The sequence below is a fragment of the Malus domestica genome, chromosome 03 (assembly GCF_042453785.1).
Source record: "Malus domestica chromosome 03, GDT2T_hap1".
NCBI classification, from domain to species: Eukaryota; Viridiplantae; Streptophyta; class Magnoliopsida; order Rosales; family Rosaceae; genus Malus; species Malus domestica.
In genome coordinates, this window is record NC_091663.1 from 32,646,474 (window position 1) to 32,660,717 (window position 14,244).

The following is a 14,244-nucleotide window of genomic DNA, read 5'->3' on the forward strand; positions in this document are numbered from 1 at the left end:
CACTCCGAGCTTCCTTAGGACCTCACTAAGCTCACTATAAGCTTAGAATTCCCTGAAAATCAACACATCACGAATGCATAAACAGTACTCAAATCGGACCTTGGGTTTTCAACGTGTTTTCTAAGGTTTCTCGTTCTAAAACTAGTACCAAACGACTCAGGAGGTCGAAATGATGAAGAACCTTACCTTTTTGGCGTCGATCCGCGATGTTTAGAGGGAATTTGGTCTCGTCCGTACGTTTTCGAAAGGGAGAGAGTGAACTGAGAAGATAAGAGAGAGAGAGCACGGGGAAAGAGAGAGAGGTTTGACCCGTGTGTATGTGTGTGTGGTCCATCCCAAAACCATCACCATCCATTTTTCTTAACTCCCTAACCACAAAAATACATATAACCTTTAATCCAATTAAATTTTCCAAAACTTAAGAAATATGCATAATCAATAACATGTCACACACATACCTTAGTAACCGTCAAGGGTAATTTTGTCATTTCACAACCTTGATATATAGAATCTCGGGACGGGCTGTGACAATCTACCCTCCTTATAGAATTTTGTCCTCGAAATTCATACAACCAAACAATCCACTTAATACTCATAAAACAACCTCGGATACATCTCTCTCATTCGATCTTCTGTCTTCCAAGTAGCTTCTTCTACTGAGTGGTTCCTCCACAATACTTTTACCAAGCTCACTGTCTTATTCCTTAGAACCTTGTCTTTCCAATCCAAGATAGTCACTGGTTCTTCATCATACGTCAAATCCGGATTAATCTCCAAAGGTTGAGGAGGAATCACATGTGAAGGATCTGAAACATAATGTCGAAGTATTGAGACATGAAACACATTATGTACCTTAGATAACTCCGGAGGCAACTCCAACCTGTAAGCAACTTCACCAATCCTTTCAGTGATCTCATAAGGTCCTATGTACCTAGGACTTAGCTTGCCTTTCTTTCCAAACCGCACTACACCTCTCCAAGGTGACAATTTCAAGAATACCAAATTACCCACATCATAAACTCGATCAATAGCAAGTCTATCTGCTAAACTCTTTTGTCGATCATGGGCCGCTTTCAGGTTAGACTTATTCACCTGAACATTTTGAGTAGTCTCTTCTACAATCTCTAGGCCCTCAAGCACTCTTTCGCCAACCTTTGACCAACACAATGGCATACGACAAGCTTTACCATAAAGTGCCTCAAATGGTGACATACCAATGCTTGAATGAAAACTATTATTGTAGGCAAATTCCATCAAGTCTAGGCGATCATGCCAAGAATCACCGAACTGTAACACTGAAGATCTCAGCATATCCTCTAACGTCTGAATAGTCCTCTCTGATTGCCCATCAGTTTGAGGATGATAAGCAGTGCTGTAAAGCAATTTCGTACCAAGAGCTTCCTGAAAAGCTACCCAAAACTTAGAAGTAAATCTTGGATCTTGATCAGAAATAATATTCACTGGAACTCCATGATACTTCACAATCTTCGTGATGAACAACTTAGCCAATTTATTCAGGGGATACTTTTCCCTCACTGGAATGAAGTGTGCTGCTTTAGTAAGCCGATCTACAATCACCTAAACACCATCAAATCCATTTCGTGTACGAGGAAGCTTATACATGAAATCCATAGTTATATTTTCCCATTTCCACTGAGGAACATGAAGTGGTTGCATCCGACCAAATGGCTTCTTTCTTTCAGCTTTAACTTGCTGACAAACAATACACCTACTTACATATTCTGCAATCTCCCTCTTCATACCCGGCCAATAATAAAATGGTCGAATGGTATGGTGGTACATCTTAGTCCCTCATGGATGCATCGCATAAGCTGAACAATGTGCTTCATCCAAAATTTCCTTCTTTAATTCCTCATTATTCGGCACATACATTATGTTCTCCTGCATAAGCATGCCATTTGATTCTCGAATCCTGAGGTCTTTCTTTTTCCCTTCACTTCTCAATTGAATCATTTCTTGGATTTCCTCATCACCCATCTGAGCTTCAAGGATACGATCGACCAAAACTGGCCTGACTTGGAAACTAGCAAGAAAAGCTTCTCTTCGTTCTTCTAACTCCAATCTTACTCCAGTAGCTCTCAAATCTGCAAGAAGAGGAACACGACAAGCATACAAAGCATTGAGTCGACCTTGAGGTTCCTACTTAGTGCATCAGCCACCACATTTGCACGACCCGGATGATATTCAATAGTGCAATCATAATCACTTAGTAACTCCATCCACCTTCTTTGACGAAGATTAAGATCATGCTGAGTGAAAAGATATTGAAGACTTTTATGATCTGTGAAGATCTTACACTTCTCACCATAGAGATAATGCCTCCAAATTTTCAAGGCAAAAACAATGGCTGCCAACTCAAGATCGTGAGTAGGATAATTCCTTTCATGAATCTTCAATTGTCGAGAAGCATAGGCAATCACTCTATTATGCTGCATCAAAACACATCTCAAACCATTCAAAGAAGCATCACAGTAAATCTCAAAGTTACCGCTATCATCAGGAAGTACCAATACCGGAGCATGAGTGAGGCAATATTTCAGTTGCTGGAAACTTTGCTCACAATTCTCGTCCCACTCAAACTTAACATCTTTCCTGGTTAACTTCGTTAGTTGCAAGGCAATCATAGATAAATCTTGAACAAACCATCGATAATAACCTGCTAGACCCAGAAAACTCCGTACCTCAGTGACGGTTCGTGGTTGTTCCCAATTTTCCACTGCTGCTATCTTTTGAGGATCTACTTGAATTCCTTGTGCCGATACTACATGCCCCAAAAATGCCACTTCATTCAACCAAAACTGACATTTACTAAACTTGGCATACAACCGATGCTCCCTTAATTTCTTCAATACCAAGTTAAGATGTCGAATATGATCTGCTTTTAACTTAGAGTATACCAGAATATCATCGATAAAGACAATGACAAACCTGTCAAGATATTGCTGGAATACCTCATTCATTAGCCTCATGAAAGCTGCAGGTGCATTAGTCAATCCAAATGGCATCACCAAAAATTCATAATGTCCATAACGGGTCCTGAAAGCCGTCTTAGGTACATCATCATCTTTAATCTTTAACTGATAATAGCCAGATCTCAAATCAATCTTAAAGAACACACAAGCACCTTTGAGCTGATCAAATAAATCATCGATACGAGGCAATGGATAACGGTTTTTAATCGTTACCCGATTCAATTGCCTGTAATCAATACATAATCTCAAAGTTCCATCTTTTTTTCTTACAAACAACACCGGAGCTCCCCAAGGTGAAGTACTAGATTGAATGAAACCTTTATCAATTAATTCCTGTAACTGAATTTTCAACTCTCTCAGTTCAGCTGGAGCCATTCTATATGGAGTCAAAGATATAGGATCCGTACCTGGAAGCAAATCAATCGAAAACTCCACATCTCTGTCTGGCGGCAATCCAGGCAAATCATCTGGGAATACATCAGGATAGTGCCTGACTGCTCCAACTTCCTCCGCACTGCTAGGAACAACATCATTCAACACCACATGTGCTAAGTATCCTTGACAACCTTTCAATAACAACTTCTTTGCTCTTATGGCAGAAATAACACCATGTCTCACCCCATTTCTTTCACCCACAAAAGTAACCTCTGGTAATCCAAGACGATGAAAAGTAACTGACATCCCGTAACAATCTATATGGGCACGATTATAATGCAACCAATCTGCCCCTAAAATCACATCAAAATCCACAATATCTAACGGGATAAGATTAGCTGGCATAACCACACCATATACCATCACTAGACACCCTGGATAAACACTATCAACATAACATTTGTCCCCTCTAGGCATAGCAAACTCTAAATCAAATCCTAGAGGCGTAGGGTGAGGTTGAGTCATTTAAGCAAACGTATGAGAAATCACAGAATGTGTAGCACCACAATCAATCAAAACTCTAGCAAAGTGACAAAGGATATTTAACGTACCCATAATCAAGTCCGGATGATTCTGAGCATCTTGCAGTGAGATGTGATTAACACGTCCCTAAGCTTGTTGTCGTCCACCACGACCTCTGTTGCCTTGGTTACCTCACCCCTGAGAAGTACATCCATGTCCTGGCTGGCTAGACTGCCTAGGCGGTCCTACACTACTAGCAGCAACCTCTCCCTGTCGGGGCTGACCTCCCTGATGCCACTAAGATCCACTAGCTGGCATGGAAGAATAAGAAGTATAACTTCCAGGGTCTTGGGAATACCCAATCTGAGAATAAGGATCCTGGGGGTACTGATAATGTCCGGAAGCATAGGGAGTAGTATCACCCTGGTAGTGATAAGCACCCCCACGACCCATCTGACTATAACTCCCTAATCCAAAACTCTGCTGAATCGGCGTTGGAGGTGGTATAGCAGACTGCTGAGATCTTTGTTGACTCTGGGAACACTGAGCAGCCCTATGTCCCATCTGTCCACAAGTGTAGCAAGCACCACCACTTCTCCTACACTCTCCATGATGTCTGAAGTTACAACGGCGACACAACGGAGCACCAGAACCACCAGCACCACCAAAATCTCTCTGTCTCTGAAACTTGGGTCCACCAGCAAATCTTCCACCTCTCCTCGGGCCTGTGACACTAAATCCTCCACTGGAAGAACTCAAACTCGCTCCACTTTTCTTGAAATTCTGCATCTTACGGGGTCCCTGAGTGGAGATCCCTTTACCCCTATCATCTTTCTTCTGATTATCATTCTTATCTTCATCATCCTCACTGTTACTAGGAAGGTTGTCGGAATCCTCCATCCGAACCAAAATCTCGGAAAACTCATGATAATCGGTGCAAGGAAGCGCACTAGCAAAAGTCTGCCATTTCCTCTTAGTTCCCAGCTTAAAACGGCGAAGCATCTCTGCCTGATTACCAGCTGTATTAGGATCATAACGAGATAAGTCTGTAAATTTCCTGTAATATTCATGCGCCGACATATTCTTTTGCTTCAGTTGAGTGAACTCATGCTTCTTACGATCAATGTACTCTAGAGGAACAAATCTTTTCATAAAATTCTCTTTGAATACTTCCCAGTCAGCTACCATCTCAGGTGACATAAACTTAGTCTGATTTACCCACCAAGCTGCTGGCTCTAGTCCTAAAAACCAAGTAGTGGTCTCCACCCATCTATTAGCAGGAAGATTCCCTTGACTCTGCATCACTTGGAAAGTCTTCTCAATATGGTCTAGCCACTTTTCTACCCCTTCATGACCCTCATTACCCATGAAACGGTCCAATTTCAGATTATACATAGTGTCCAGGGGTGTTCTCTGAGGAAGAGGAGGACGGATTGCATTCTGAAAGGCATGGGTTATCGCTTCCCCTAGTTGAGTTATATCAGGGAAATTAGACTCAGAAGCACGGCGTGATTCCCTACGACGCGGCATAGTTCTGACAGAAGACACCGAAAGATCATTAGAGCATTAACAATTTATACAGGACTGCAACCTAGGCTCTGATACCAAACTGACACACCCCGATCCTAGAATCAAGACGTGCTGGCCGTCACATGAGTGTGACGTAACCAAAAGTGCGACGCGGAAGTAAAAGATAAGAGAAATACGAATAAACAAAAACCAAATACTAGCAATAATAACCAAATGACGTGCTAGAGTAAGTTTAAGTGCGAAACACACAATTTCAAAGCATAATAACTAGGTGCAGTCAAGTAGGACTATAACTAAAGTACAACACCCGCAGGTGGGTCCTACATTTATGTAGTCTGTCAGTACACTGTTGGAATCCTCGTGGGCCACCAACGCTGCTAACTAGAACCTGGAGGGGCGCAAAACAAAATTGAGTGGGTCAGTAAAACCAAAGCTTTTCGAAAATATTTCATCAAAAACAATTCTAACCCCTCACTGTAAAACCTGTATACTTTCCCAGAAAATAATATAATTTGCATATACTTCAACAAATATCTCAAATCACCAATCTTTATCAAAACCCAAAAAATATGCCATGCCATAAATGTCAATAACAGATTAAGAATGCATCAATATAACAGGTGACATAATGAATCAACCGGAGACCCTGCAGTTGGTCCTGTACGGTTAATTCCATAGTTCAATATCCAAACCAATCGGAGTCACCACGGTGACCTGTACGATACTACTCTGCACATAAGTCGGAACTACCTGAAGTAGTCTGTACAACAAGGATGGTGTAATAATACGCTCTAGTGCTTCTCTCATCAATCATCTGTGCACATAATCTAAGGTCACCTACCAGTCGGAACCACCTCTAGTGATCTGTACGACTAGCATGTCGGAACCCTTTCATGGTCTGTACGACGTGCACCTACTTGGATCCAAGGTGAGCGTGCGGTGCGGGTGAATAATATAAGCACTAACACCAGGGGTGCAGGTTATGAGCTCTCAACATAATTCACATCATCAATGATTCACATAAATAACATAAAACTCACATGATACTCACCTGTGCGTCCACAGCACCAATTCATATATATATGCATCAATTACTAATTCATATAATTCATAATATGCATGCATGGCATTTGAAAACATACTTTCATTTAAATTCAATTTCTGGGAAAATCAATAGTATATAGGTAATAACAGAAAATAACTACCCACTCACTGATAAGTCGAAGGGTCGTAACCCCCGTGACGTCCCTACATACGCTCGTCCTCGGGATAGGTATCACCTATATGCGAAACAACTATAAAAACGTTAATTAAAGCACATAACCGACAATTCGTAATAACTTCTCATACGGTGCTCAATTTGGGTATATGAATATACCACAGTGACCTACTCGACGTCAAGGACGTCGACATATTTTCAGAAAAAAATTCTGAGGCCGCACACGCCCCCACGCGCATCACCCCTAACCTCCAGTCGCCGGACTGGTTCGCCGGTCGCCGGAAAACTGGAGATTTTTCAATCTCCTTGTTCTCCGTCATTTCTCAACCATTTTTCACGCATTTTACATCAAAATGAAGCCCTAAGATTCACGTTACACTACTTTAAGGCTCTAAAAACTACGAAATCTCACCGGAGAAATTCCAAGAAAACCGGCCAACTTCGAACTCAACGATCCCGACGTCCAAAACCTTCAAACTAAGCACTCCGAGCTTCCTTAGGACCTCACTAAGCTCACTATAAGCTTAGAATTCCCTGAAAATCAACACATCACGAATGCATGAACAGTACTCAAATCGGACCTCGGGTTTTCAACGTGTTTTCTAAGGTTTCTCGTTCTAAAACTAGTACCAAACGACTCAGGAGGTCGAAAGGATGAAGAACCTTACCTTTTTAGCGTCGATCCGCGATGTTTAGAGGGAATTTGGTCTCGTCCGTACGTTTTCGAGAGGGAGAGAGTGAACTGAGAAGAGAAAAGAGAGAGAGCACGGGGAAGGAGAGAGAGAAGTTTGAGCCGTGTATATGTGTGTGTGGTCCATCCCAAAACCATCACCATCCATTTTTCTTAACTCCCTAACCACAAAAATACATATAACCTTTAATCCAATTAAATTTTCCAAAACTTAAGAAATATGCATAATCAATAACATGTCACACACATACCTTAATAACCGTCAAGGGTAATTTTGTCATTTCACAACCTCGATATATAGAATCTCGGGACGGGCTGTGACACAATATACCTTTCGAGATCGGTCAATTGAGGCTTCTCCAAGGGTTGGTTCTAGGCATGAACAACTTCTCTGGCATTATTCTGGACCAAATAAGTAACCTAAAAGAGCTAGAGACTTTGATTCTCTCCGCAAATGATTTGTCCGAAAAAATCCCATCGTCATTGGCAAGCCTGACTTTCTTGAAGATTTTAACGTCTCATACAATAATCTCGAAGGTCCAATATCAACAAGCACGCAACTCCAAAGCTTCGACACTTCTGCATTTGAGGGAAATCCAAAACTTTGCGGCCTCCCGCTTCTGAATAAGTGCGAGCATAACAAGGACATTGATGCAGATGATCAAAACAATGAAGATGCGGACAATGAGCATCAATTTCCATGGTTTTATATGTTCCTTGTGTTAGGGTTTATTGTGGGATTTTGGGGAGTGTGTGGTTCTTTGATTATTATGAAGAAGTGGAGATATGCATATTTTCAATTCTTAGACGATGTACAAGATAGGCTCTATGTCATGATAATTGTGCGCATAACCAGGATTAAACAAAGGCTTAGAGGCTAGATTTACTGTACTTTCTATACAACTTTTTGTAATACTACTTGGCTAATTAGGAGCCTGTCCTGCACAGGGCTCCCTCTCTGTTTACGGTTTAAGAAATAAACTGCAGTTTGAGGAACTAGTTCCTGTGGTTTATTCTACTCGTCGCATCATTGTTAATTGTTGAGTTTTGGTTTCAATATTTGTTGTATATTTGATTATGAAGATTACAAGAGAGTGAAGGCAACTCTTATAGAAAGCCAAAAGAAAGCTACAATAGATTGTAGGATAACTACACAAACACAATCCCTAAAATCTGCCCTAACAAGTGGAAAAGAAAAAACCAAATTACAAGTAAAGAAGCTTTTACAAGCAACTAAGAAAGGTTGATGTAAGGTGAATGACAAGCTATGGAAAGTGATTGGTGAATGACAAGCTATGGAGAAAGGTTGATGTAAGGTGAATGACAAGTTATGGTGAGGATGACAACTCATACATACAACCCATCCATACAAACCGGTTTCAATACACCCCATCGAGCTGGATCAATGGGATTGATTAATCCATGCTTGCATAACAAACGCTGAAACTGAATAGAGTCTAGTGCTTTTGTGAATAAATCAGCAAGTCGTGGTTGCGTGTGAACACGGTGTCTATCACCTTGGATTGAACTTGAGCACGAATATAATGGCAGTCAACTTCAATATGTTTGGTCCTTTCATGGAATACTGGATTAGAGGCAATGTGCATGGCAGCTTGGTTATCACAATACAAGGACATAGGTGCCATGCTTGTGAATCCGAGCTCGGAAAGAAGACCTTTCAACCATATGAGTTCACAGGTTGTTGCTGTCATAGCCCTATACTCAGCTTCGGCACTAGATCGAGCAATAACAGTTTGTTTCTTGCTCTTCCAAGTGACAAGGTTCCCTCTAACAAATGTGCAAAAACATGTCGTGGATTTTATATCAAGGGCATTTCCAGCCCAGTCAGCATCTATGTAGGCCAAGATGTGATTTGATCCATCGTTCTTCATAATTATCCCCCCTCCTACTGAGCCCTTGAGATATCGAAGTATTCTCTTGACGATTTCCCAGTGAACTAGAGTATGAGAGTGCATGAACTGACTTGCTAGGCTAACTGAATATGAGATATCAGGCCTAGTAATGGTGAGATAAATAAGTTTCCCAACCATTCGCTAATAAACACTAGGGTCTGAGAGAGGTTCACCTTTTTCATGCCACTGAAGTTTGCTAGTTATGGGTGTCCGAGCTGGTTTACATTTCATCATGTTAGCTTCATCTAGAAGATCGAGAACATACTTTCTTTGATTCAAGAACAATCCATTTGAAGAGGTAGCCACCTCAATTCCAAGAAAGTATTTCAAGGGCCCCAAGTCTTTAATGGAAAATTTTTGGTGAAGTGACTGCTTAAGCGTCTTGATTTCACTTATATTGTCACCTGTAATAATTAGGTCGTCAACATATATAAGCACAACCAATTTACCAGCAATACTACTTCGAACAAACAAAGAAGAGTCAACATGACTCCTTTTGAACCCTGCAGCTTCAAGGACTGAACTAAGCTTAGAATACCAAGCTCGAGGGGATTATTTGAGACCATATATGGCTTTGTGAAGTCTGCAGACCTTGTTGGGTTCATTTTCTCTTGGATGACCAGGAGGCAACTTCATGTACACTTCTTCTTCAAGATCCCCATGAAGAAATGCATTCTTCACATCCATTTGGAATAAGGGCCATGCATTATTGACTGCCACAAACAACAATACCCTCACTGTATTCATTTTGGCAACAGAAGCAAAGGTCTTCTTATAGTCAATGTCATAGGTTTGAGTAAAGCCTTGAACTACTAACCGTGCTTTGTGTTTTTCAATGCTTCCATTGGAGTTGAATTTGGTCTTATATATCCATCTACTTCCCACGACTTTCTTGCCATTTGGAATTGGAAGATCCACCACACTCCTTGTCTGGCTGTCATTCAGAGCTTGAAGCTCTTTAGTCATAGCATCTTGCCACTTAGGCATGCATGTGGCTTCATGAAAATTCCTTGGTTCGAAAGTGTGGGACAATTTGTTAAGGAAAGAATTATGAGAAGATGAGAATCTGTGATAAGAAATGGCTGCAGAGATAGGATGCCTTGCAGTGTAAGTAACACACTCTTGTAACCTCACCGGTGGATGTCTATCCCGTGTAGAATTTCTTCTTGGTGCACTTATAACTTGCTGATTTGGTTGAGCTTCTGATGGTCTAGATGAGCTTGGCACTGCATCAATTACACTCTCAGTGAGTTAAGAATTATCAGTGTTGATATGAGCAGGAGTGACTTCATGAATTTCTGCTAGAATAGGTAGTGGAAATAGGTCCATAAGATATTCCATATTAGCATTAGTCTCTAACCGTTTGTGGAAATAAGGTGAATATTCATCAAATCGCACATCTCTAGAGACTTTCAGCTTCCCCGTGTTAGGGTTGTACACTTTGTAACCCTTTTGAGAACTGGCGTATCCCATAAACACACATTTGGTAGCTCGATGGTCGAGTTTGTCACAATGTAGAGCTTGAATGTGCACATAACAAGTACAACCAAAGGTCCTAAGGTGAGACAAGTTTATAGGTCTGCCGACTTCAAAATGAGATTTAGTATTCAACACCCGAGTTGGCAGTCTATTAATGATGTACGTGGCAGTGGGTAGGGCTTGAGACTAAAATTTCTTAGGAACATTCATTTGGATCATAAGTGATCGAGTCTTTTTCAATATGTCTCGATTCTTTCTCTCTGCCACACCATTTTGTTATGGGGTACCAACACAACTAGTTTGATGCAAAATGCCATAATTGCTCAAGTAATTACTTATGTTATTGGAAGTGTACTCAGTACCATTATCTGATCTTAACATATATAACTTAGATGAAAATTGATTGGTGATTAGGTTGTGAAAGTCCTTAAAACGCATCAAACAAATCACTTTGAAGTTTTAAAAGATACAACCAGGTTACTCTAGAATAGTCATCAATAAATGTAACATAATATCTATACCCATCAAAGGATTCTACACGAGAAGGACCCCAAATATCAGAGTGAACAAGCTCAAAAAGTTTACTAGTTCTAGAATTAGAGGAAACAAAAGGAAGTCTAGTGGCTTTTGACATTTGACAAGTTTCACACTCCATGTGTTTTTTACAAAAAAAAGGAAACAACTTGGTCATCACATGTTCTGAGGGATAGGCAAGGCGTTGATGCCAGAGTTGGTGTTCCTGAACTTGACTTAAGTTGACACTGAGCTTTTTGACAAAATTGGACTCCTTTGAGAGATAGTAGAGTCCATTCAAGAAGAACCCTTCACCAATCTTCTTCTGAGTAACTCGGTCCTGAAACACAACATTGTGAGGGGAAAATATGGCAAGACAGTCTAAGGTTTTTGTGATTTTTCCTATTGACGAGCTGAAAAGGAAAAGAAGGTACATAGAGAGCAGTGGAATCAGTATGCTCACTTAGCAATCTAATCTTTCCTTTCCCTATAATAGGTTCCCCTTTCCCATTTGCAACAGATACATGAATTGGATCAATAGTTCTTTGAAAATGGTGGAGACTAGAGGGTTTATTAGTTATATGATCAGTGGCACCAGAGTCAATAATCCAAAAATCATGTGTAACATTTGCATCAAGAGCAATGGAAATGGCATTGATAATACCTGGAATATTGCCTTTCGATGTGTTCTCCGAGTCAGCCAAGAATCCAGCAAATTTCCCTAGCATTGCAGTAGGGTTTTCAGGTGTCATTTCATCAGGTTCAGTGCTTCCTTACTTCATTTGAAGAAAAACAGCAAACTCGTTGATCAAGGACACATGATTTGTTGAGAAATTGGTCATCCCATCAGTTGAGGAACAAGTTGAATGACATACTTTTGGAGTGACTCCACCCTTCCCATCTTTGATCATCCTGCCTTCCTTATCAAACTTAGGCTTTAACTTCGGATGAAGAATCCAACATTTTTCTCTCAAATGTCCCTTCATGTTGCAATAACAACATTTCCAGTCTGCTTTCTTGCCAGGCACTCTATCACCAGTTGCTTTGTGATTTGTTGTGAAAACCCTAGCTTCAGAGTTGGATTTGGGCTCAACGTTCATCACTCTTCGTCGAGTTTCCTCTCTCTGGACTACATGACACACACTGGTAAAAGAGGGCAGCTCTTGAGTCATTAACAAGTGACTACGCAGGTCTTCATACTCCGCTCCTAAGCTTGCTAAGAGTTGAAACACCTTGTCTTCATCAGCCCTCTTCAGTAGCACAACGGAATCAATCGTGTGTGGATGATACATATCGAGTTCATTCCACATGGATTTCATACTTCCAAGGTGTTGAACAAATGAGTGATCACCTTGCTTTAAACTAGCCACTCTTCTTCAGTTAAAAGATGCGAACTGAGTTGTTTTGGCTGCCATACATATCTTTGATAAACTCCCATAGGAGAAGGGAAAACTCTGAGTAGCTGAAAAGCTCAGACAGTTTTGGCTCCATGAAGTTAAGTAAGCAGGACATGACCAGCTGATCAATAGCATGCCATGCATCGTAAGTTGGTGAAGTGGATTCTGAGGGCTCAGAGCTTCCATTGATAAACCCTAGCTTCGATCTTCATCCTAGAGCAAGTGACACATCTCTTGACAAAGGAAGGTAGTTGAACTCGTTCAGTAGCACCGAGCAGAGTCGTTGATTTAGATTGTTCTCAACCCCTTGGGTTAAGTTTGGGGAAGAGGATGAGGCACTGTCGGTACTAGACACATTTTCTTCTGCCATCTCTATCGATGATGAGCAAATGAAGAAGTAAAAAAATGAACAGAGTCAGGACCCTATGGTTCCTGCTCTGATACCATGTTGAGTTTTGGTTTCAATATTTGTTGTATATTTCATTATGAAGATTACAAGAGAGTCAAGGCAACTCTTATAGAGAGCCAAAAGAAAGCTACAATAGATTGTAGGATAACTACACAAACACAATCCCTAAAATCTGCCCTAACAAGTGGAAAAGCAAAAACCAAATTACAAGTAAAGAAGCCTTTACAAGCAACTAAGAAAGGTTGATGTAAGGTCAATGACAAGCTATGGAGAAAGGTTGATGTAAGGTGAATGACAAGCTATGGTGAGGATGACAACTCATACATACAACTCATCCATACAAACCGGTTTCAATATTAATAATGTTCGGGCATCGATCTTCTTGCCAAGGACGTCTTATTTTATCAGGTTTATGATTCTTATGCGGGATTTCGAGGCACCTTATCGGCCTTCAAGTTGGCCAAAAATTGTAGAGGTTTTGTGACATCCCCATATTTTGGTAGGGTTGGTTGTGGTAGAGTTTTTTTATGATTACTAAGAGTATTTGCTTGAGGTTTAGATATAAAAAATAATAATTTTTTTTTGTCAAACATAGATTTTGTTAGATTAAATATTAGATTAGTCACTGACGGCGTTCGAACTCACGTCATCATGCAAGGGCTCAACTCTTTCCACTACTGTGGTAAAGGACCACTTGCTTAGCTATAATTTGGACGTGTCTCTTGTGCATGCATAACCATTAGCAGTCACAACGTCGTGCTTGGTATAATGCTTAGATTGAGACGGATTTCTTGTATTGCAGGGTAGGTTCGTTTTATTTGCATGGTGCAAGAAATGGAATGGCACCCGTTGAAATCTAATGACCTAACTTAGTGTATAGTTATGCTCACCTAATCCTTCATTAACCTCGCTGTTAACGTTAAATACAAAAACTCGTGAAAATGACGGATTTGGCCAAAACCAGGAATAAACCATGTACCTTTATTTCAACAATGAAACGTTGAAACTTACAGGTTCAGACATATTACTTTGATACAAGAAGTAATCCTATGATATTACAGCACCTGATCAAATCCCAGGAATGGAGGTGTCTATTGCACATAAAATACAACACGCATACAAGACTACACACGTTCATCAAACGTAATTAGGGCTGGTTTGATATTGTTGTGTTTTGAAAAAAAAACAGTTTATACTGCGCTA